The following is a 21625-nucleotide window of genomic DNA, read 5'->3' as shown; positions in this document are numbered from 1 at the left end:
ACCAAGATGGTATTTGACTTTCTCCATGACCACCTTTAAATAACACATGGATTAAGCACAAAAGTACAATACAGCACCTCTTTTCATCTCTGACTGTAAATAAGCAAGTAGGTGAAACATTATAAGATTCAACACAGCACTTTCAATCAAGAAACAATAGAAACAAATTAATCATTGCTACAAAGGTTCAACATCCAATCAAAACACCTGCTAATCTAATCATGCATCATCCTGCGTCACTTACCAAACCAAACCAACACCAATCTGGAATTCTTGTCTCATTTCCGCACATATTCTATTGCAGGGCTGCGGTAGCGACTCTGTTTTTATGGTTAAGATGCTCAACCCATAGGAAGAGCACTTTTTGGGCGGCTTATAACTTCACCTCCCCTTTATGAATCCTCATGTAACCTTGAAAAACAAATATATGGCTCAGTCAGATTGATTCTGCGAAAGTAGGAATATAACTACTGCAAAAGTTATTTAGAATGTCTTTATACCAACCAAATTTGGCTGTGAAGATGAATGGCATGTTAGTGATGTATGCATGGGAGAAATGTTTACACAAGAATGCGCTATTTGCACAAAAAACCTTTGTTTACAAAAATATATGTTTATTGGAAATGCATTGTTGTGTTATAATTTGAATAAGAACACATTCTCTGGTCCTCAGCATGCGTTATCTGAAACTCATTTATTGAGTTTTTCAGCACATAGGGCATCCTATTTGTTTAGTATATATTGAACTCACCTCCAGATGCCCATGTAGGAGTCCCCACTTTCTTTTTTTTTGGGAAAAGCATGAGGTGCTTCAGATGTTTGGGGAACAGCCACCATGTTGGATACGTGGACAGCCGCCGTTGTCCACAAACATTGCAGTGAAAACATATTAACAAACACAATATTGTACTTGTCAAACTAATGAAACAATCTCTAGAGAGGTGAGGGGTGATGATGATGGGATGGGATATGGCCTTTAAAAGCCAAAACACTGTTGTGTTTCTTCTTCAATGACTGCAAACAGTCCTGTGATGTTTGCGAACATAAGAGATATTCAGGCACATCTATGCTTATTTGTGCATTACAGGGTTGGTAAAAATCCGTTTTGGATGGCGTATAACTTTGGCGCCACTCAATGAAACTGCATGAAACTTTACAATTTCATTCTAGACCTGATTCTGAATGTGTGGTGCTGTTTTGTCAAGAGGGAACGCAATTAGAGAGGGGGGTCCCAAAATCATTTAAAGGCTCATAAATGTGGTGCCATTTGACAAATCTGAACATCAGTTTGCAAAAGGATTGTAGACCTAGATATGAATGTTTTGGCAATGTTTGGTGGGATTTTGTCAAGAGGGGGCAAAGATAGCTGGTGGTCTCAACATTTTTAGATAGATTATAACTTGCTGCCATTTGAGGAATGTGGACAAACGTTTTCAGAAAGATTATAGACCCAACCATAAATGTTTATGCAAAGTCGGAATGGATTTTATGTGACTACTGTATGTAAGTACATTTTGACACTTTAAAAAAAAAAAAAAAACATGGTTGGATTTGCAGCAAACGTGTGTAAGGAGCATTGGCAACGACCTGAAAGTATGGTTTTGCAAATGTGTACGTGTTTTATTTTTTGAAAAGTGTCATAAAGTAGGTACAAAAAATTGTAATATACCTTTGGTGACTGAGATATAGCCTGTGGCCATGGGCAGTGGCCAGATTGTCTGGGGCATGGCCTAAGGACGTGACCCGGACAATCTGGCTACTGGCCATGATCACGAGGGATCAGCACTGGGGTTAAAGCGGGCATGTCCATATGGACCGGCTATGTGGTAAAGTCATTCGTATTAGGCATTGGCATAGGTTTGAATGGGAAAAAAATAATCTCTCCTGGGTACAGGTTGAAGTGCTGGATGGGATTGCAGCAATATGCATGAGGAGGGTCAGCAAGAACTTGAAAGCATGGATTTGCAAATATGTCCTTTGTTTTATTTTTTTGAAAAGTGTAAAATGTAAGTACACAACACAGTGATATAATATGGGTGTCTGGTCAAAAGGCCTGGCCGTCTGCAAGGAGAAATGTGTACTGTAATGTGCATATTAGGGCATGTGGCATGGCCGAAGCCGTAGGTTTGAATGAGAAAAAAATGTCTGCTTGCGGTTACAGCCTGAAGTGGTGGACTAGATTATAGCAAACCTGCACGACGAGCATAAGCAAGGACCTGAAAGCACGTTTTTGGAAATATGTCTTGTGTTTTATTTTCCAAAAGTGTAAGAATGTATGTAAAAAAATGAGTGATATACATTTGGTTTGTGGGTAGTGGGCCTGGCTCTCCGCAAACACAAATGTGTACTCTGATTTGCTAATTGGGGAATGTGGCATGGCCAAAGCCTGTGCCCCATGGATTTGGAGATTGGCCATGGCTGAAAGCCATGAGCACTGGCCGTTGGTTACATTATTAGGGTTTATTGAACACTGAGGTAGGATGCAGGGTAGGTGCAGTGAATAATAAGGGTGCTTTGGTTTGGCTGGGGTCATGGTGGAGCCTTATGCCGTAAGCAATTGAACAATGATTTCCATCCCCAGCATGCACTGCTGATAACAACAGACATAAGTATGTGTTGCAAAACATATGTTTCTTAAATGAGGTTTATAGTTCTTTCATATATATGAAAAGAGGAATTATTAATAACTTATGCAGAGTGATGTAACACCATGAACCATTTTGACTTATAAAAAACCTATTAAATTGACAGAAAAAACTTTACTAAATGGATGTTACTGTTAAGATGCATCCCAACTTTGGGACGCCTCTGCTCCAGTAGTTAGCCAGTGGTGTCCCACCTTGGCATCCCTTGGCATTTCCCTCCTGGGTTTGCATGAGCACTTTCCCATTCGTACTGCCCTTTCTATTGATGCACTTCTCTCACTGCACAATGCATATGTGCATTTATAGAAGCATTGTGTACAATTTGTTTGTATAAGTAAGGGAAATGCAGATGCAAAGATTTGTAGAAGATTGGTAAGTATTAGTTGGTGTGTGGAAGCTTAGTATCGTCATAGGGTTATATGTGCAGTTTTTGTTAGTGATTGGTGGATGGATGAGTGACTGTTTGAAAGCAGGCATTGAGGGAGTGTTACGAATATAACAATTAAAGGGGTAGACAGGTTCTGCTCATGCCATCCAGGTCGTTTAATTATCCATAGCCTGGAAAGGGGACTGTGGAGGCCGTGGATAGTTATAAAGGTTTATTGATTATGTTCCTTATTGTATGCTAGAGAAAAGTATTTGGGACAGAAAATTGTTTCTGTCCTTTTATATTTTTCTCTAGTATACAATTGCGATTAGCACCCTGGGCGGGGGAGCCAGCCAATCAGGTGGTTATAAATGCAGGCTTCAACTGCTAGTACAATCCCACATTCCATGCTGTCTGATGGCCAGCTTAACCGGCCACCATCATCCCCCACCCTGCGTCCCATTTTTTCGTTTCACCCTATACCCTCCCTACTTACCTTATCCTGGCGGCGGCAGGTGCTGCTGCTGCAGTTGCTCCTTCTCTTCGCCTCCTGCAAGCCGCCATGGAAAGGCCTTCCCTTTCCATGGTGACCATCTTGGAAAGGGATGTTCTTTCCTATAGCGGGACGCCGCGCGCGCCCCGCTGCAGGAAGGAAAATCTTTTGTTTTAGCACCCCATTACCGTTTTGGCAACCCGGGGTGCTAATGGACTTCATCCCCTGTTGCAGGGGCTGGAACGGGGGATTACAGCCCAGAGCACTTGTTATCTGCCATCCCTTCGATTGGGCTGATAACTTGAGCTGCCATGCCGTTATCCCTGTTCCAGCCCCTGGAACGGGGATCAATGCCACAATATTCCCATTAGCATAACACAAAATGCTAATGAAAATGTTGGAGAATCTTATTGAGTCTATCTACTTTATTGAGAAACGTAAAGTAGATGGAGTCTATAAGATTATTTTTTTTAGTTCTATTTTTTAACTGTGAAAGGTGGTTCCTTACGGAAGCTTTTTTGTCTTTTTTTTGCAGGAGAGGTAAAAAAGTAAATTGGTGAGGGAAATGAAAGAAGAGGCACCAATAACTGATATGGAGGGACAGGTGGACAGGGAAGATGTTGCGGGTGTGTTACATTTAAGGTAGTGGGCAGTGTTTCTCATGCTCCTTGATTACAGCCTCAAAAGGACTTCGAAATTGCTCCGCCTGCAGAGTGGTGTGTTGCAGTATTTACAGAGGACTGTTTGAATTAAAAAGTTATGGATCAACAGCCTCGTTTATCGCTTGCAAGGTAGCTGGTGGGTTTTTGTGTCCCAGAGACGTAGGCTTTGTGGTTACAGTATTGGTTGAGGAAGATAAGGTGGAGGAAGACAGCCTGCTACTTGCTAAGACAGGAACAACTTTTCTGAGAGCATTGCAGTGGGTGGATTCGGTGTGGCGGTGCATGAAGGTGGTCCCCTAGAAGTACTGTCCAGGTAGTTCGCGACTGAGTACAACGTTGCACTCAGTGCATTTTAGTTTGGTAGTTTTAGCCTTTGGTACATCCCCAACAGTGGTAAAGCACTCCACACCTGTGATTCTCTCTGGGTACTAGAGGTAGGCATTTCCTCTACCTCACTTTCGTGGTCCTCTTCTTTGTCTTTGGCAGTACTGCACTTTTTTTGTTGTTTAGGTCCTCCAGCTGGTGGCGGTGGTGGCTTTTGGTGAGTGGGGATGGCAATAGCTGATGTAATTTTTTAAGATAAATAGCAGTTTTGCTAATATTAATATTAGTATGTGCTCTGTGCTAGATTGTTAATGGATAATGAGTAAGAATAGGTGTAGGAGCTGTGCAAGGATACATTTTGAGCTTGAAAGTTCCTAGATCAGCACAAAATGCAGTTCCTAACTGTTCGCAAAGCATGGACATGATTGGGAAGAGCGGACCCGTTCGTGGACACGTCATCATGCTGCACGCAAGTTCGTGGTCACGTAACACTGTCTGCAAAGTCTGCGATGACGAACACAAACACAGTGGAAAAAAAAAGTGTATAGAAGTGTTACAAATTATGTTTTAAGGGGAAAGTTTGTAAATTGGAAAAAATGTTGCTCTATTGAGTTAAGTATGATATTAGTAAGTTGTAGGAAATTAGCGTACACTGATAAAAACCCATGACATTCACTGAAAAAACTGTGTTAAAGAGACTTGATGGTTAAGTTGCACTAATAAAAACCTATGAAATTCAATGAAAAAACCTTGTTAAAGGGACATTATGGTTACATGCAAACCCAAAAAACCTCAGCAATTTGCCATTTATGGTAATCTAAACAACCATAACTCGTGCTACCACCATGCAGTTCTATGACTAACACCCAGGACAAGAAAGATGACATAACAAATGCAATGGGAACCTCTATGGCCTGCAATTATTGCATCATGGGCATGATGTAGCATCAGTCACGGAAATGACAAAGGTACCACCCAATGTCATTCTTACACTGGGATCATGAGCGGCAAGCTAAGACCCAGACCTGGCGTGCACTAGGACCCCATTTTTCTTCTTTAGTGGTATTTCATTGGTGGTATTTTATTGGTGGTATGAAACTCAGCATAGACTTACCAGGTCACTTGAAGACTTTAATATGGGAATCAGCTCTTTATGATTTGCGGCAGTTCACATTGTGTTAGTGAATCTTGTTTTTTACCGCTGGCAGTAGTAAAATACCTCCTTAGGTTTGTCACTGTCTATAAGCCATCACCAGTAACAAGAACAGACAATAAATAGACCAAGGCTGATCTAATTCTTTTCAAGTACTTGCAATACAAAAAATGACATGTGCAATTTAATGAGTTTAACATGACCTTCTATGCGCTTCAAGAATGAAAGCGCCCATCTTAAACTCTTGTTTCTCTTTCACAATGAACATCAATTAGCCTTTTGGTGATAGTTGTCAAGAACACTGCTATTTCTGACCTTTAAACTTATCAGTTGTCTTTGCAGCTACACCCCTTCGATTATATTTGAAGTTTGCTTCTTGGATGGTAAAGAAAACACATGAAGAAAACACAGTAAAAAGAAAATACCCACATTTATAAATGTAGAGCAATCTTTGCCAGCCTGCAGCTCATAAAATGCACTCACAAAGCAATCATACCATACACCGCACTTATACTATGTTCTCACTTAAAAAAAAATGTTGTTTAGTGTGCATTTAGACTCAGCAAAGCTGGGACTCCTTCAACTCGGGGGTTGAGAATCTCTCCCGCCACAGGCTGCTGGCACAGAGCCCTTGCACGGGAAATCTTTCTTATCTGCTTTTCTCCCATTCTCGGCAGGAATAGCTCAGTAAACTCTTCCGAGAGACAATCAGCCACATCAGCAAACACAGCCCGATTCTCCGAGACAGCCCCCTGCTTATCAGTGCACCTCCCGTTTTAAGGCCTATCCGTCATCTGCCCATAAAATGTATGCTTGCCTACAGAAAGTGTAAGAAATGCCTGCCTATGACTGTGATGTCACTTGCCACTCAGACACCCTCTCTGAATAGTCAAACCTCTTGGAAACTTCCAGAAAACACGTGTTTTGCCTGCCAGAGATTCAGGGCAGCAAACAGAATACAATTTACATTTCTCCATGCTGGCTTCCTGAAGCAGAACACGAACAATGGAGCCACTTTAAGCATTTTAGCTTTTCACATTCCACATCTTCAACTTGTCACGTATTCAACCCAAAACAGCTTTAATTCTGCACATTTATTTCTTGCATTTTCCAAGAGACATTGTAGCTCCGGATAACGCCCAACTCCTGATGAGGCCCAGAGTCTGAGTTTTTGATAAAATTCGGTCCTGGCTGAAATTCAGAGCCCCATTTTCCCTACAGTACTCAGACAGGTGGTTCCTGGAGTACAGGGGAGGTGTGGTTTCGTTTTACTTTTTTGCTCTGTTCTCCCTTCTTCTTTGTTTGTTCTTCTTGTATGCTTGTATTGCTGCATGGGTGTACCAGGCTGTTGTGGATGGGTGACTATTAGTGCTGTGGTTAGCTCTGGGTCATTTGTCTGAGTGACAGGCTTGCAGTCCGGTAAGTATTTGCTTTGGTTAACTGTCCTTGTAGATAAGCTATCAGGGTGGCGATGTAGGAGTGTAGGGAGAAGTGATTGTTGAGGTGAAAGATACCAGTGGCCTAACCATGGAGTTTTTGTAGAGTGTTAGTATTACTATGGTCAGAGGTTTCCAGGGGGTAAAACTGTCTGGCAAATTAATAATACCACAGAAGAGTGGTAAAACTGATAATGGAAATAGCTGCTATTCGTAGGGTCTCACCTTTAGAAACTCTTAGTGGCAATGTCTAGCAGTATTCGAATGACAGTGGCAAAGGAGATAGTGCTTAAGGCTAATAGCAACAAATAATCAATTTAGCACAATCTCAGCTTGAAACGGTCAAATGCAAAATCTCACTTTGGCACAGTCTCACTTAAAACAAAGACTATGGGCCTGATTCAATGAATCTTCAGCACGTTGCAAAGTGACTTCGCACTGCCAACACCCAACCTGATTCAAGTGACTTTGCACCAGTGCAAAGCCACTTTGCACTGCGCTAAAAATTCCATGAATCAGGCTCTCAGTGGCAAACACTGATGGAGGCGAAATGTCAATTTTTGCATAATTCTAGTTTGAAACAATCATTGGTGGTGAAAATTGATGGAGGCAAAACTCACTTAAGCACATTATCGCTTGAAACAAACTTAGTGCTGAGCGCTGGCTCGAGGCAGAACTCACTTTGGCATGATCTTAGTTTGAAACAGTTTATTGTGGCAAATACTGATAGAGGCGCAATCTTTTAGCACAATCTCACTTAAACAGACTTAGCGGTGAACACTGAATAAAGGCTAATTTTCACTTTGGCACAGTCCCAGTTTGAAAAAAGTCTAATGCCTGTTGTGAAGGAAGCATGATATCACAAGTAGACACTGACACAAGAGCTGCAAGTTTCAACACTGTTATTGATGGTTTAAAAGGGGTTGGATAACTCATATCTTGCCCTATAACTACAATGGGAGTATTCTTGACCATCAAACAAAATGAAAATACAGTCCTAGTCACTCCATAGTCAAAACAAAATGACCTATACTAATAAACCTAATGCCTGCCCTCTTTCTAATATAATAAAAGGAAAATCAGTGTTCAAAAGAAATGTCAGTATGACTGTGTAAACTCCCTTCCCCACGTTTGTAGCATGGGGTAAGGTGGCACACGTGGACCTTGCAGCATTCTCTGGCTTCGGACACAAGGATGCAGTTCATTTTGTGGGCCAGGTCCCACTTGGCCTTCCACGAAAAGTCACTAGCTTATCCGCTGGACCTCTCGGCTTTCTCTCACTACCTTTTAACTTGCAACACAGTTCAGCAAAAGTTTGTTTCCTTCTGGTTAACACAATTCAGTACAGGTTTCCCTTTGCTGGGCTCAAACCTTTCAAACACAATTTGTGGGAGTTCCCTTCCACAAGCTTCAATCACACCTTTACAGGCTTCCCTCCATCAGGCTCAAGCTTCCTGTCACTTTCAAGCCACTGTCGAAGACTTTCAAAATTGTGAGGCTTTTGCTCTTACCTTGGCATGTCCACTTCGCCCTCCTTTCGACAAACATCACTTTTTCTCTCATACACCAAAGCCTCTTGGTAAATGTAGTTTTGAGCACAGTACTTATTTCAAAGTTCAAAGATATCTCTCACATCCAGGTTTCCCTCTTCGGATCAAACCTGACAAAATTTAAAATCTTGCATCTCAGTTTCTTTCTTTACCCGGCGCTTCTATGGCATCAGACATTTCACAGAGACTTCCGATTGGGCAATCTTCTTTTGTCAGAGCACTCTGTTACTTTGTATCTTTAATTTACAGTTCTTTACAATGCTTTGCTTTCTCTCGCGTCTTAGCTGCACACGTGCAACCTTCATTCGTCATAGTCACTCCATAGTGATATTGGCAATCACCCCACCATCTGAGAGGTTGTCATTGGCAGGTGCAATGGCCACAGGAGTATGAATGGAAGATAAGGGGAGCAATGAGAGAGCATGTTAGAGGCGGGGGATAGAGGAGTAAGGAACCTGTATGCCAGTCAGACTCAGATCAGGACAGAGCCGCAACAGGGGAGACTACGCAAGCCGAGCGCTTCTATTCAGGATAGAGACGCAAACTAACCAACCACTACTAACAATTTCCCTTTCTGCATACACCTCTCAAACTCCAAACCAAACACAACCAAAACCTACAGCACAACAAACTCAACCTCCCCTCCTCTTTCAGAGCCACCAGAGCCCCAAGGGACCACTCCGGTGGTGATAGTGCGCGGTACAAATGTCCTTTAACATTAACATTAACATATACTGTTTCCATCTAGTTTCATTTCAAACAGACCGGACTTTCATTGCTTTCATCAACTCACTGGCTGTGTTAATTCATTTTCATCTTTCTCGGCTTTGATTCTTAAGTCAAGGCTGGTACCACAACTGCCGCTGCATCTCCCCAACTCTGCTGTTAACCCGAGAGGGTGGCTGGTATGCTTGAAACACAAAAGAGGTTTGTTTCTTCTCTCTGGCTGGATTTCCTTGCACAACCATCAAGGTCGTTTGGAGGTAACAATCTCTCTCGGGGGTGTCCAAGGTTTCTCCGTACCTCGGTTCCATCCCTCTGCCTGTCGGTCAGCTCTGCATGGTTCGCCGTCTCCCTGGAAGAACTGCTCCTTCTGGTGCACCACCTTGCTCAGAGTGTGTCTCAGTGTTCCACCTTTTAATGATGTTGCGAAAGCGAATAGGAACCAGGTGTATATAATTAAGATCAACTGCCTGATCTTATTAGTGGGACACGTCCAATGTATTGCATGGGTGGTACTCCTTTGAGCCTCAGACCTCCTCTTCCTCGGCTCTGTGTTTGTGTTGGAAAGGGGGGTTCTGGGATGTTGGAATACCTATAAAATAGGATAGGACAGGGGTATTTCGAAAAGGGGGATACCATTTATCACCATCGGGCATTCCTCCCCCACTACCCAACGACCCCTCACCCTTGTAATCATCCCACACATGTCCACCCCCAGGGTTTGGATCCAAAGGCGATGGCTGTGCCCTGGCCACCTGAGTAAGAGATCCCCTGGTTCGAAGCAGTGAAACACCTGCTGGTTTTCCACACTGTGCAGCAGTCCTTTACCATCCTGTGGCACAAGGAATTATGTATCGAGGAATCATCACTCATTAAATCATCCCTGAATTTGCTATAGTGGTGCCCTCTGATTTTATTGTGTATTTTTATCATTGTGTTTTATTTTTTCTGAAATAGCCTGTGATTGTTTTATCTCTGCATGTGCCTCTCTGAACTGCACAAGCCTCTCTCACTATTTATCACGGAGCACAAAAGCGATTTGAAGCAGAAACGTAGTGTTTCTGCACGCTTCCGGGGGTAAGATAAACTACATTACCCAGCATCCGTGTAGTTTTTAGCTTGCCCATTTAAATAAAATCTCAGTGTGAACGCGCCGGTGCAAACGCGCCGGCGCGAAAGTGATTAGCTGGTCTGTGCCAGTCATTGGCGCTGCGGGGCCGCGGGGTCGTTTCTCTGCTGGTCAAGTATTCAGGTAAGCATTATGAAGATTATGGATGTTTTACCACTCATTGCTAAGGATTCAGAACTGAGGTCTGCCCACCTCCGCAACCAGATGTCTGCCATATATGCACCCGCCTTGCTCATACAACCACGCGCTGACTCTCTGCTTTAAGCCGAAACCGCATATATATTAGGCAGAGATGGTGTGACTGTTGATGATACTGCTACTGTCGCTAGCAGCTCACTAACTATAACCAACACCACTTCTAACTTGTCAGTACACAATGACACCATACAGGACAAAACTTCCTCCTCTACTGATCGGACCATACCCTTGGCAGAACATAATACCTTACGTAAAAGCAAATTAAAATGCTTATTAGTTAACACATGCTCCCTACTGAAACATGCGCTTGAAGTCGTATCTTATATATCCTCAAATGATACAGATATATGTGCTATCACAGAGACTTGGAATCATCCAGCCTCAGGCCCCACCTTAACCTTGGCTCTACCCAACGGATATAATATTTTTTGCCAAGACAGAAAAGAAGGGATTGGAGGTGGAGTGGCCCTTATCTTTAAAGATTCCCTTTCTGTGTGGAAAGTCGATATTTGCAATATTGACAATTGTGATTTAGTCCATGCGAAAATCAGAATGCATGCAGAGAACACATTAAATATTATTCTGGTTTATCGGCCACCTGAATCCATGAAGCACTTTAGCAACCAGCTATCTGATGTGCTATCAGCCTTTTTAAAACAGTTATCTAATGTTCTTGTATTGGGTGACCTGGATTACTGGTTAGGAGATAGTACTGACTCTTATGCCAAATTATTAAATAGAGCCTTAGCTAATTTAGGCTTCTCCCAATTCATCAATGTGCCTACACATGTGGAAGGACACTCTCTTGATTGATTGTGGAGTCTTAATACGACCCCTTCCAACATAGATGTGAGTCCCTGCCCATGGTTGGATCACTTTTTTATCTACTTTGAAATGACCTCAGACAAAATCATCGACAATAAGAAACCTCTTCTTAGCACTATGTGTAGTAGAGATCTAACAAAAAAATAGTGACTAGGGAACCTAACCCATGATTTTCTCATGATCTTCAAGAACTTAAAAGTGCGAAAACCAAGGCACTCTATAAATGGAAAAAATCCCAGTCGGAAGACGACAAAGAAATGTATAATAGTTATGGCAGGGCTTATAAAAAAGCAGTGATTGCTGCAAAAAGATTTTACCTTTTTTTTAAATTTGTTTGCATTTTTAAAAGCGCTCACACAGCCCTCAGGCATTGAGGCGCTGTTACAGTAATTCTTTTGTTTTTTAGTTGCGTAATAGTTTTTTTGTCTTAGTTGCGTACTTATAACGCACTTACATACCCAGAGGTTTCTAAGCACGGACCCGGGGATCAAACCTGTGTTGCTTTGTGTCGTCTTGCTTCCAAGGTGAACACGTTGCCACTGACTATCCTCCCGGCAATTGATGATCGTATTGTCAAAGCCCAGTCTACTCCCAAGGAACTCTTAAAGTGTTCAAAGAAATGGAATCCAAAAAGAGCACCATGCAGGACACCATTACCAAAGATGCCAGGTGGTGCAACCTAATACAGGAGGCCATGGAGGCTAAACTTACCAAAATCAATAAAGGTATTGCAGAAGCTAGAGCTTGTATATCCTGTAAGAGTCTCAAGGATACTATTACTCCCTCCAAATATTGGAAGGAGGATGAACTCTTTTCTTTCAAACCCCTCACAGTAATAATCGAAAATCTTAAACCCTCTAATTGTAAGGGAGATGTTTTTCCTGCCTTAACAATTAAAGCTTGCACAACCTCGCTCAACCCACCCTTTGTAAATTTGTCAATGCCTCTTTCAGGGATTGTGCAGTGCCCACATGTATTAAACACCCCTAGGTCACCCCTTTATTAAAAAAACCTGATCTCTCCTCTGATGGCCCACTTAACTATCGTCCCATCTCTCCTTAAGATTCTTGATAAAGTTGCCTATATTCAGCTACTGGCTCATCTGAGAAATGGTAACATCTTGAATAAAAGACAGTCTGGCTTTCGGGAAAAACATGACACAGAATCCACTCTGCTGGATTTGAAATTGACGCGCCTCAGACATGTGGATCAAGGTGACCCCAGCATGCTGATGCTCCTGGACCTATCAGCCGCCTTTGACCTGGTAGACTGTATTCGTCTCCAGGCTGAGGAGGTGGCGGGTTTCTCAGCGTCAGCGGCTGTCTGGGTTACCTCTTTTACGAAAGATCACCATTGGAGAGTGAGCAGCAATCTGGCAGATGCTAATATCAAGGAGCTGACTGAATCCGTCCCTCAGGGAGCCTGTCTTGCTCCCATTTTCTATAACATCTTTACAGTGCCTTTCCTTGATTTTCTGGACAGTAATAACAGAGTTTACAAATTACGCAGACAATACTCAGTGTATCATACTGAGTACCACCTATCACTGGTGACTTTTTAGATGATGAAGTTAACATCAACAGAATTTACGTGCTCATTCTAAGTTGGCTGTGTTCCAATGGACTGGCTCTTAACACAAGCAAGACGGAGCTTATGCTTGTGGGCACTGTTCCCAAGATTCGTAAACTTGAAAACCAATACTCCAAATTGGTAATCGATGAATGTGTTATTGTGGTCAAGAAAAAAGTCAAGACTCTGGGTATCTATCTGGACAGTAACCTTAACATGAAAGCACAGGTCGGTAGCCTAGTGGCTTCATCCTACTATTATATTAAATTGCTTTCACATGCCCGTCCTTTTCTTTCACAAACCAGTAAGGAAACACTAGCAAGAGCACTGATAAGCTCCAGGATAGACTATTGTAGTAGCTTGTTGACTTGTCTCCCAAACTGCGAATGGAATAAATTGCATGTGGTGCAGAACAACGCAGTCAGGGTTGTTCTGGACAAGAAAAGGTCAGACCATATCTCTGAGGCGATAAGGGAACTTCACTGGCTCTCTATTAAGGAACAAGTTCTCTTTCGGCTCCTATCTATCTCCTTTAATTGTTCGAAAAACTCTGGCCCCATCTATCTCAATGAGGAATTAAGGCCTAAGGTGAGTAAACATAATCTTAGATCCAACAACCAATCTCATAGTACTGTCTCGGCAGGCAGATTATTGCAGACCAAGGCTTGTGCCTTTTTTTCGGCAGCTCCCGTGGCTTGGAATAATATGCCCCTTAAACTGAGAGTTGAAAATTCCATTCGTGTTTTCAGAAAAGGACTGAAGACACACCTGTTTAATTAAACATCTGAGGGCCTTCCGATATCTCTCCTACTGTTACACTTCTTTCTTTTTTTTGCCACTTGTTAATTTCGAATATGCTACTTGTTTGTCAGCGCCCTTAAGCCCTCGGGTCAGTGGTGCCTGCGCTATATAAATGTTTAAATAAATAAATACATTATACAATGTACTGGGAAACAGATCTAGCACAACACAATGAGTAAGAAAGTTGCAGATTACTTGGGAAAAACCTTCAACTTGCATAATACTTAACTTCGGTAAAGAGTAACCATCAAGTCAAATTAGAGATTGGCTGACCCAGATCAATCAAGAAGCAAACGTTGTGACTCTTGATGAGTACAGACTTAGAGCATGTATAACAATTACCTTGAAATGAACTGAAACCTGAAATTAGCGTCACTGTAGAGATTGCAATATTTTATGTATTCTGGCATTAGTTGTCTAAATTGTAATGCAATAGTGTACCTTGCATTATTTTGTATTGGACAAGACTACATGTACATCCGGACAAGCTCTGCACTACCTAAGATAATGTATTCATCGCTTGACTACCCATCTCGTAATGCACCTATCTCTTTATCTCTTTTCTTGTGTACAGACAATGCTGGTCCTCCCATTCGTGATGACAGTTTCTCTCTCCTACACCATCAATGCTCACCCCTGCTCACTCCTAGGACGCGAGGAGATTGGCTACATTCGGGAGGCAGACGTGCTGCTTGGAGGATTGATTGCTGTGCACTTGACCGGGCAGTTTCCTGATACGTCTTTTATCGATTTGCCCAAGCCTTTCCTTTGCAAAGAGTAAGTGGTATTTCAAATCAGATGGAGACAGTAGATGCCGCAACTGTACAGGCTGGACAGGGAGCCCATCACCTTCATCTACTGCTCAGTCAAGTTGACATTGTCAGCATCCAGTGTATACACCTTCAACAGTATCTGCTGGCCTTCCTGCACTCTTGTGCCACAGGGACCTACTGCATGGAATGCCACTGTCTACACTCTTCATGGTACCCAGCCAGGTCCTAGGTGCCCTCTATCCCGCATGCACATCATACATTTCCCTACACACCACATAGGCAGACATCAGTTCCAAAGAAAACCATCCTAATGTGCAAGGTGTGCTGGACTGCTCCCACACACCCCTGACCTCTACTACAGGCAACAGAACAGGTATTAGAGAGTTCGAATTATGGGGTGATACTTGAGCCAGGCTTGGATACATTGTTTGCATGTAACATCACTCCCCCAAAGTATAGATGATAGAGCATTAGTCAGCAGAGGGGAGAGATGAGGGATATACTAGAAAAAGTAACCTCAGACAAGGGGCACAAGTCTTTTAGCAGGATTACAACTCATTTGGGAGCATAATATTATGGATATTTCTCTGTAATAAAGAAACAACCTTAGCAGTAAATATACTTACCATAGAGAGGTCTCATTACAGTACAGGAGAAGTGCACCAGATAGTACATCTTGCCATAATCACCTTCTATCAGAAAATAATGTAAATGATTAGGTTAAGGTTTCGATAATGTGCTTTGTTAGTAGGAAAAGTGTAACTTTCGTATGATGACTGGAAGAGCCAGTTTATAATGATAGAACAAATTCCTTTCGCACCCGGGTAGGGGGAGCCAGCCAATCAGATGACGAGGAGCGCAGGCTTGAACCGCTGGTACAAGCCTGCGTTCCAAGCTACCTGGCAGCCGGCTCACCCCACGTTATCTTACCCCCACCCTCTGTTCCCTTTTCTATTTTTGTATCCTCCTGTCACCCCCTACCTACGTTTTTCCGGTAGAGGCGAATCCCACTGCTGCATCCGCTCCTTCTCCTTGCATCCCATAGGCCCCCATGGAAATGAAGCCCCTCTTTCCTTTCCATGTGGGCATCTTTGTAAAGGATTTCCCCCTGTTCAAATGGACGCGCGCTGCGGTCTGTTGAACGAGGGAAAATCCTTTTTTTTTACCACCCCGTATTACTGCTTTGGTAACCCGGGGTGCTATGGCCTTAAAACCTGAACTGGCCCGCCTCCACTCGGGCCTTTATCTCGGGCCCTGGTCCAATAACACCCGACCCGGGCCGCCGGATCAGGTCTTAATACCACAGTATTTTTTTTTTATACCATATTTTTTTTAAAGAAAACACACACCCCGGCAATTTTTTTTTCCCTGTTGCGACGCTCTTAGCAGCAGCTTGAGTTGCTTCAGCAAACACACACCTTACAACACAACTCTCACCCAAATAGAAAGAGACATTGAGGAGAGAGAGAGAGAGAGAGAGAGAGAGAGAGAGAGAGAGAGAGAGAGAGAGAGAGAGAGAGAGAGAGAGAGAGAGAGAGAGAGAAGGAGAGAGGGACAATGAGAATTAGAGATAGGAAGAGAGAGAGAGAGAGAGAGAGAGAGAGAGAGAGAGATGGGAAGAGAGTGTTGTGAAGTGTCCTTTGCCAGAGATGACCAGGAGCCGCATGTACAAAAGGAAACCTTTATTTGGTACAGTTCAGGGTGGATCAGCCCCAGAGCTTAGAGGCACAAGACTCAGATATGGTAAGGAAACATCCACCGGCACACCTTCTATCACAGCCAACCTCTACCCAACTGTCACACATAGATCATTGAGCAGTCAGCACTCTCTCCAAATTCCACGCTCAGAACTTCATGACAATAGAGAAGGCAGGAAGACAGAACATTACAATAGATCTCCCCTCAGAAATCAGAAATATAAACCCAATCCAAAGAGACTTAGACATCAAGAGGTTGAACTATACTCAATGTATACTCACCAACAATCGAACACTCACATTTCAAAACCTCTCTATGTAACCTCGGCCCCCATCTTAGCAATAAAAAATACCGCTCACACCAGGGCTATCACTCAACCTCACCATCACTGGGTGATGCACTTCACAACTTAAGCCTCAATCCACCCAGAGACTAGCACCCTCAGAACTTCCTTGCATGCCATCCAAAGCACAGGCCCAAATGACTGTGGGTCAAGCAACTCTGAACCCTGCCCCCCTCGTGCCAAAGCAAAAAGGAATCAGACGAGAGGGTGGCAAACCTCAAGCTAAGTACAAAAGGATACCTTGACAAAACCAATCAAAGTCACACTAAAGCAATCTACCTTCACTGTGACTGTCTGACAGTCACCCTTCAGACAGAATGCACCTCACATAAACTGTGAACTAAACACAAGAACACTGACCCTGAACCTCATACTAAACTTCCACAGTGGGGTTGCAATGCCAAGCCCCCAATGTAGGTCACAGGCTTCACACATTCAGTGTGCAAGCCCTCAAAACCCTATGTAACCCAGTCACCTGGTGCACTCCCGCAACTGCAGTATCTACACAGTGGTGTTCAACATCTCATGCATGCACACAACACAAATGGTGTCCAACACCTCGCATACAAAAGCAACCGTGTCCAACACCTCACATTAATAACCAAAGGTGTGCCACATATTACCAAAATAACCAATGGTGTCCAACACCCATAGAGTGTTATGAAGTGCATAGCCTGATACATTAACACACACGCAACAATCGGCAAGCACTAAGCTATATTACTCATCTACAACTGTCCACTCCTGGGTCCATGGTTTGCTAGGCCTCAGCCACAGTTTGCAGCGGTCAAATCTTGCTCCCGTACACATCTACAAGTATAACATACCATATAGACATGTAATCCCACCAACCCAAAATGCATTAAGTAGGCATTTATGTGGGTATACTGAATTAGCTCTACAAGTCCATAGTTCCAGCCTAATGTTTGAAAAATTGGTTGTCCTGTTGCGGTAAAACCCCCATTGTTAAACAACTAAATGTCACTGTAAACCATAAAACATGTAAGCACCCTGGTGCCTAACGCTTATTTGCACTTAACTCTTTCCACTAAATGGAGGCAACGAAAGGCATGCAGGACCAACTCAAACATACTGCTTACACTCAATAGGCAACACATCACAATGAAACAATTCTTCCTTGAAGAACCAAACATATCTGTAAGGTACATTCTGGAACATACTTAAAAAGCATTTTCTTAAAAATCAGTACCAGTTAGATAATCATGGTTACGCATTCATGTATTTAACCCAATGCCACACACATTAATTTAAGGTCAAAACGTGGTAGCATAACCAAGAAACCTTCACAACTGTTGTCTCCAGCAAGATTCTTCCATAAGTATCCAAAACAAGCTATACTACACCAATCCTCATTGCACATTATGCCATATTGGCATCCTGTAAACAGATAACTTAATAGGTTCTCCACCTGTATGCAACTCCAAGTATATGGCCACACAGAGCAAGAGGACCTGACTCCAAATAATAATGTTCCCCAGACACTTAGAGCTGTATTCAGCGGAGGTCTTTGCCCCCCTCAGATCAGCAAGTCCACTTCATAAATTGCGTGCACTTACGCGATTGCACATGGCATCACCTAGGATCCATGTTGTAGCCATCATGCTGCATACAGATATTCCTTCCTCGAGCGGTTGTCTGTTTGTGCCAATGTCATCATTTGAGCCCCAGTCAGCAATGGGAGAAGAGCTCCGAAAGCTCGCTATCCTGTGCGCGGTGACTCCTTGCTGGCTTAATTTCCCAGTAAAAATACATTGGGCCTCATTACAGGAAAGGCGCTAAAAATCTCCCATTACCAGCATGCTGCTAATAACATGTCCGTGTAGGCTTGATCCCGCATACAGCGGTTGATCAAGAGTGCGCGAGCATGCGCACCCCTGCATGCCGGAACATCTTGTCAGCCAATCGGAGCCAGGGGCTGGCAACAGGTGGCGGACCTCACTCACCTATCAAATTGGCTAGATGGGAGAAAACTTGCAGCTCAATGATAGATGTGGAGTCCATTGAAGGAGTCGGTGGAGCGGATTTTGGTGTGCCAACATCGGCAGATGAAGGTGAGTGTACCTACTGACAACCAATCATCACAGTTGACCGCCAAATGTGACAGCGATGACAGCCAAGACATGGCCCATCATACACACCTACACATATCCATGTACACATGCTGGGCCCACCACAATCACATCCCATAGCATGCTGCATTCCGCTCCCATACACAAATACACACCCGGCACACAGATGACCTGCACGTGTCACATAGCACGCAAGTCACAACACACCTCAAGGCCCCACAGCAGACACCATGTTGAACATGTGAACACCTGCGTACCCAGCCCCCCGCAAAGCCAGTGTTAGGCAGAATCCAGTGCAGTTCCCTTAGGGAGCACTACACCAGATTAGGACTACAGGTGAGAGCAATAAATCCCCTTTGGTATCGGTCTGTACCACAAAGATATAGGTGGTAGCTGTGGCTGAGCAGTCAGACTTATCTCAAGAGGGAGATGAGCAGTTTTCAGGGTTTACACAATAGGTAGCACAGTACTATGGAGCAAGGAAACACTGACCAAAGCTTTGTATCAAAAAAGAAATATATACTTATTTTATACACTTTTAAGTCAACACGCAATCACAATTGGTAAAGTAAGTAAAAATTCAGTCAAGGAAAAGTAAATCCAACTCCCTATTCAATTGTAGACAAGTTTGTGGTAGAGTGAAAACTGAGCAAAACGGCACAGTGAAGACCAACTACAAATGGCACTCTAGCAAATCAACGAAAAGGAGGGAAAGCACAAGTTAAACCGAAATATCTTCAGACACCCCCTAGCAACACTTCCCTGAAGTTTTGTGAACGAGTAATGCACAGTAACACTTTAGCCAAAAGATAAGTGAATGAAAACTGATCAAAATGGCACTCCAGAAGTTAAAACAGTAGGAAGGAAGAGGGGTTTAGAAGATTTAGGTGCATCAACACATTTCCCATCGAAAACCAATCTAGTGAGAGCAGATCTAACAAATCAGCCAGAGTCAATAGGCCTGAGCCAGAGTCAGTGGTACAGGACCAAGAGCTTAGGAGCAAAAATGTTCTTGTCGCTGCAGTCAAGTCTTTAGTAGAAAAATATTGAAGAGGTAGATGCAAGGGGAAAGACAATGTAAGAGAGAGGGCGGCCGACCTCACAAGTAGTTAAAGGATTTAAAACACCTTTAGGACTACTACAAAGAAAGGGAGGCCTGGCGGAACAATGTAGGAACAATGTACCTTAAACGTGAAGAAGTGGCTCCTGCGGTGGCGGTTGTTCCTGGAAGTTCCTGCAGGTCGAGGGGTCCAACAGAGGAAGAAAGGCTCTCGTCGTGGCGGTAGGTTCGAGTCGCTGCACTACCCAGGGATGAAACCAGCTGTGGTGCTGCCAAACGAAGTTTAAAAGGTACGCTCCTTTTAATCGCGGTCCGGGTCGATAGCTGCCTGGCTATCCGGTCTCCAAGTGCTGGGCACTGTCGTTTCGACAGAGGCAGGTCCGAGGAAGCGATAGGTGAACTGGTTGAGCCCACCAGCTCAATGGAAGGAGGCTCTTTCGCTGAAGATCTCCTCTCGTCGTGTCGAAGAAAAGTGGTGAGACGATCCGGCAGGGCTTCACCGGTGGTGTAGATGCTGAAGATGTCTGTGGCTTCTCTCCCCTTCGGTCCCGTAGTTCCAGTGGTGACGTCTTGCTTTTCCAGTCCTCAGGACCCTGCTTTTATGCAGAAAGAGACCCATTCATACAGCCTAGCTGTCACTCACACAGTGGAGTGGTCTTCTTGGCGGGAGACCCTCCAGCCTATTAGGTTAGAGTGCAACCTGAGTTGCTGCGCTAACTCTGTCCAGGGGTTCTACTCCCCCTCCCAAACAACAGATCCACCCCAGACTCAGAGGCGCCGAAAGGAGGGCTTCTAGGCAGAACCCCGCCAAAAGAGTGAACAAATGATCCCCAACCTGGGTTAGGAGTTTAGAGTAAGACACGAGAAAGAAATTATATCAAAGCTCTGGCAAATAAAACCTACTGGAGTAAAGTTAATAATAAAATAACCCGGCGGTATGTTAGAGGCTGTCAGTAAAAGTGTTAGCCTCAAACAATGGGAAAATCCAATAGGGAAATATTCGCAGTCGAATATAAAAGGTAGTAACCACTGCCACCAGCCAGAAACTTTGTAGAGGGGGACTTTAAGGGACCCTCTCGAAAATGAACAGAGGGGAAAAACTATTAACCCCTTCCGGTACTTCCATATTAAGATGGGTTGTACTGGTTTCATTCATAGAGATTGACTAGTAAAGTCAATGGGGACTTTACATGCCCTGGGAGACAGTGTCCATCCCAGGGTATGGAGTCTATGTTTGGGGGTCGCTACGACACCCCTGTGTCACTGCACGGAGGGTGCTGTATAACACATGTGCATAAAGATGGTTCCTATGGGTGAGAGAAAAGATCCCATAGGCATTAAACACAAAAATAGCCTAGAACACACAGAGCAAAGATGCCTAAGAGTGGGAAAAAGAGTCTCACTCTTAGCAGGTAAAAAAGAAATAAACCCTTCAGATCCAGTACAGCTGCTGGGTGACTCTATAGGTAAGGGAAATTAGCCATAAGTGAGAATTCTCCCTAACAGCCAGGCATGCAACTGATCACATGGCACCAACTGCACAAAGACCAACGCATGCATGATGCAAGCACCACCATCACTGATGCCCTGCCACTCACTGTCCCCCACAGGTACGGATGCAGACACCGAAGAACCTGATGGAAGTGCACAGGCCAAAACACAAGCCAAAAGGCCCAGGGGACAAGATGATGGCACCAGGCCATCTACGTCGAGGGGACCAAGGATGGACCAATCGGCATGCAAGACAGCAACCAGTGCCCAACCAGCAATGCTGCCAACCACACAG

This window comes from Ambystoma mexicanum, chromosome 1p, assembly GCF_040938575.1.
Source record: "Ambystoma mexicanum isolate Mex_15411 chromosome 1p, UKY_AmexF1_1, whole genome shotgun sequence".
Taxonomy (NCBI): Eukaryota; Metazoa; Chordata; class Amphibia; order Caudata; family Ambystomatidae; genus Ambystoma; species Ambystoma mexicanum.
The sequence above is the reverse complement of the archived record's forward strand: the minus strand, read 5'-3'. Positions refer to the sequence as shown.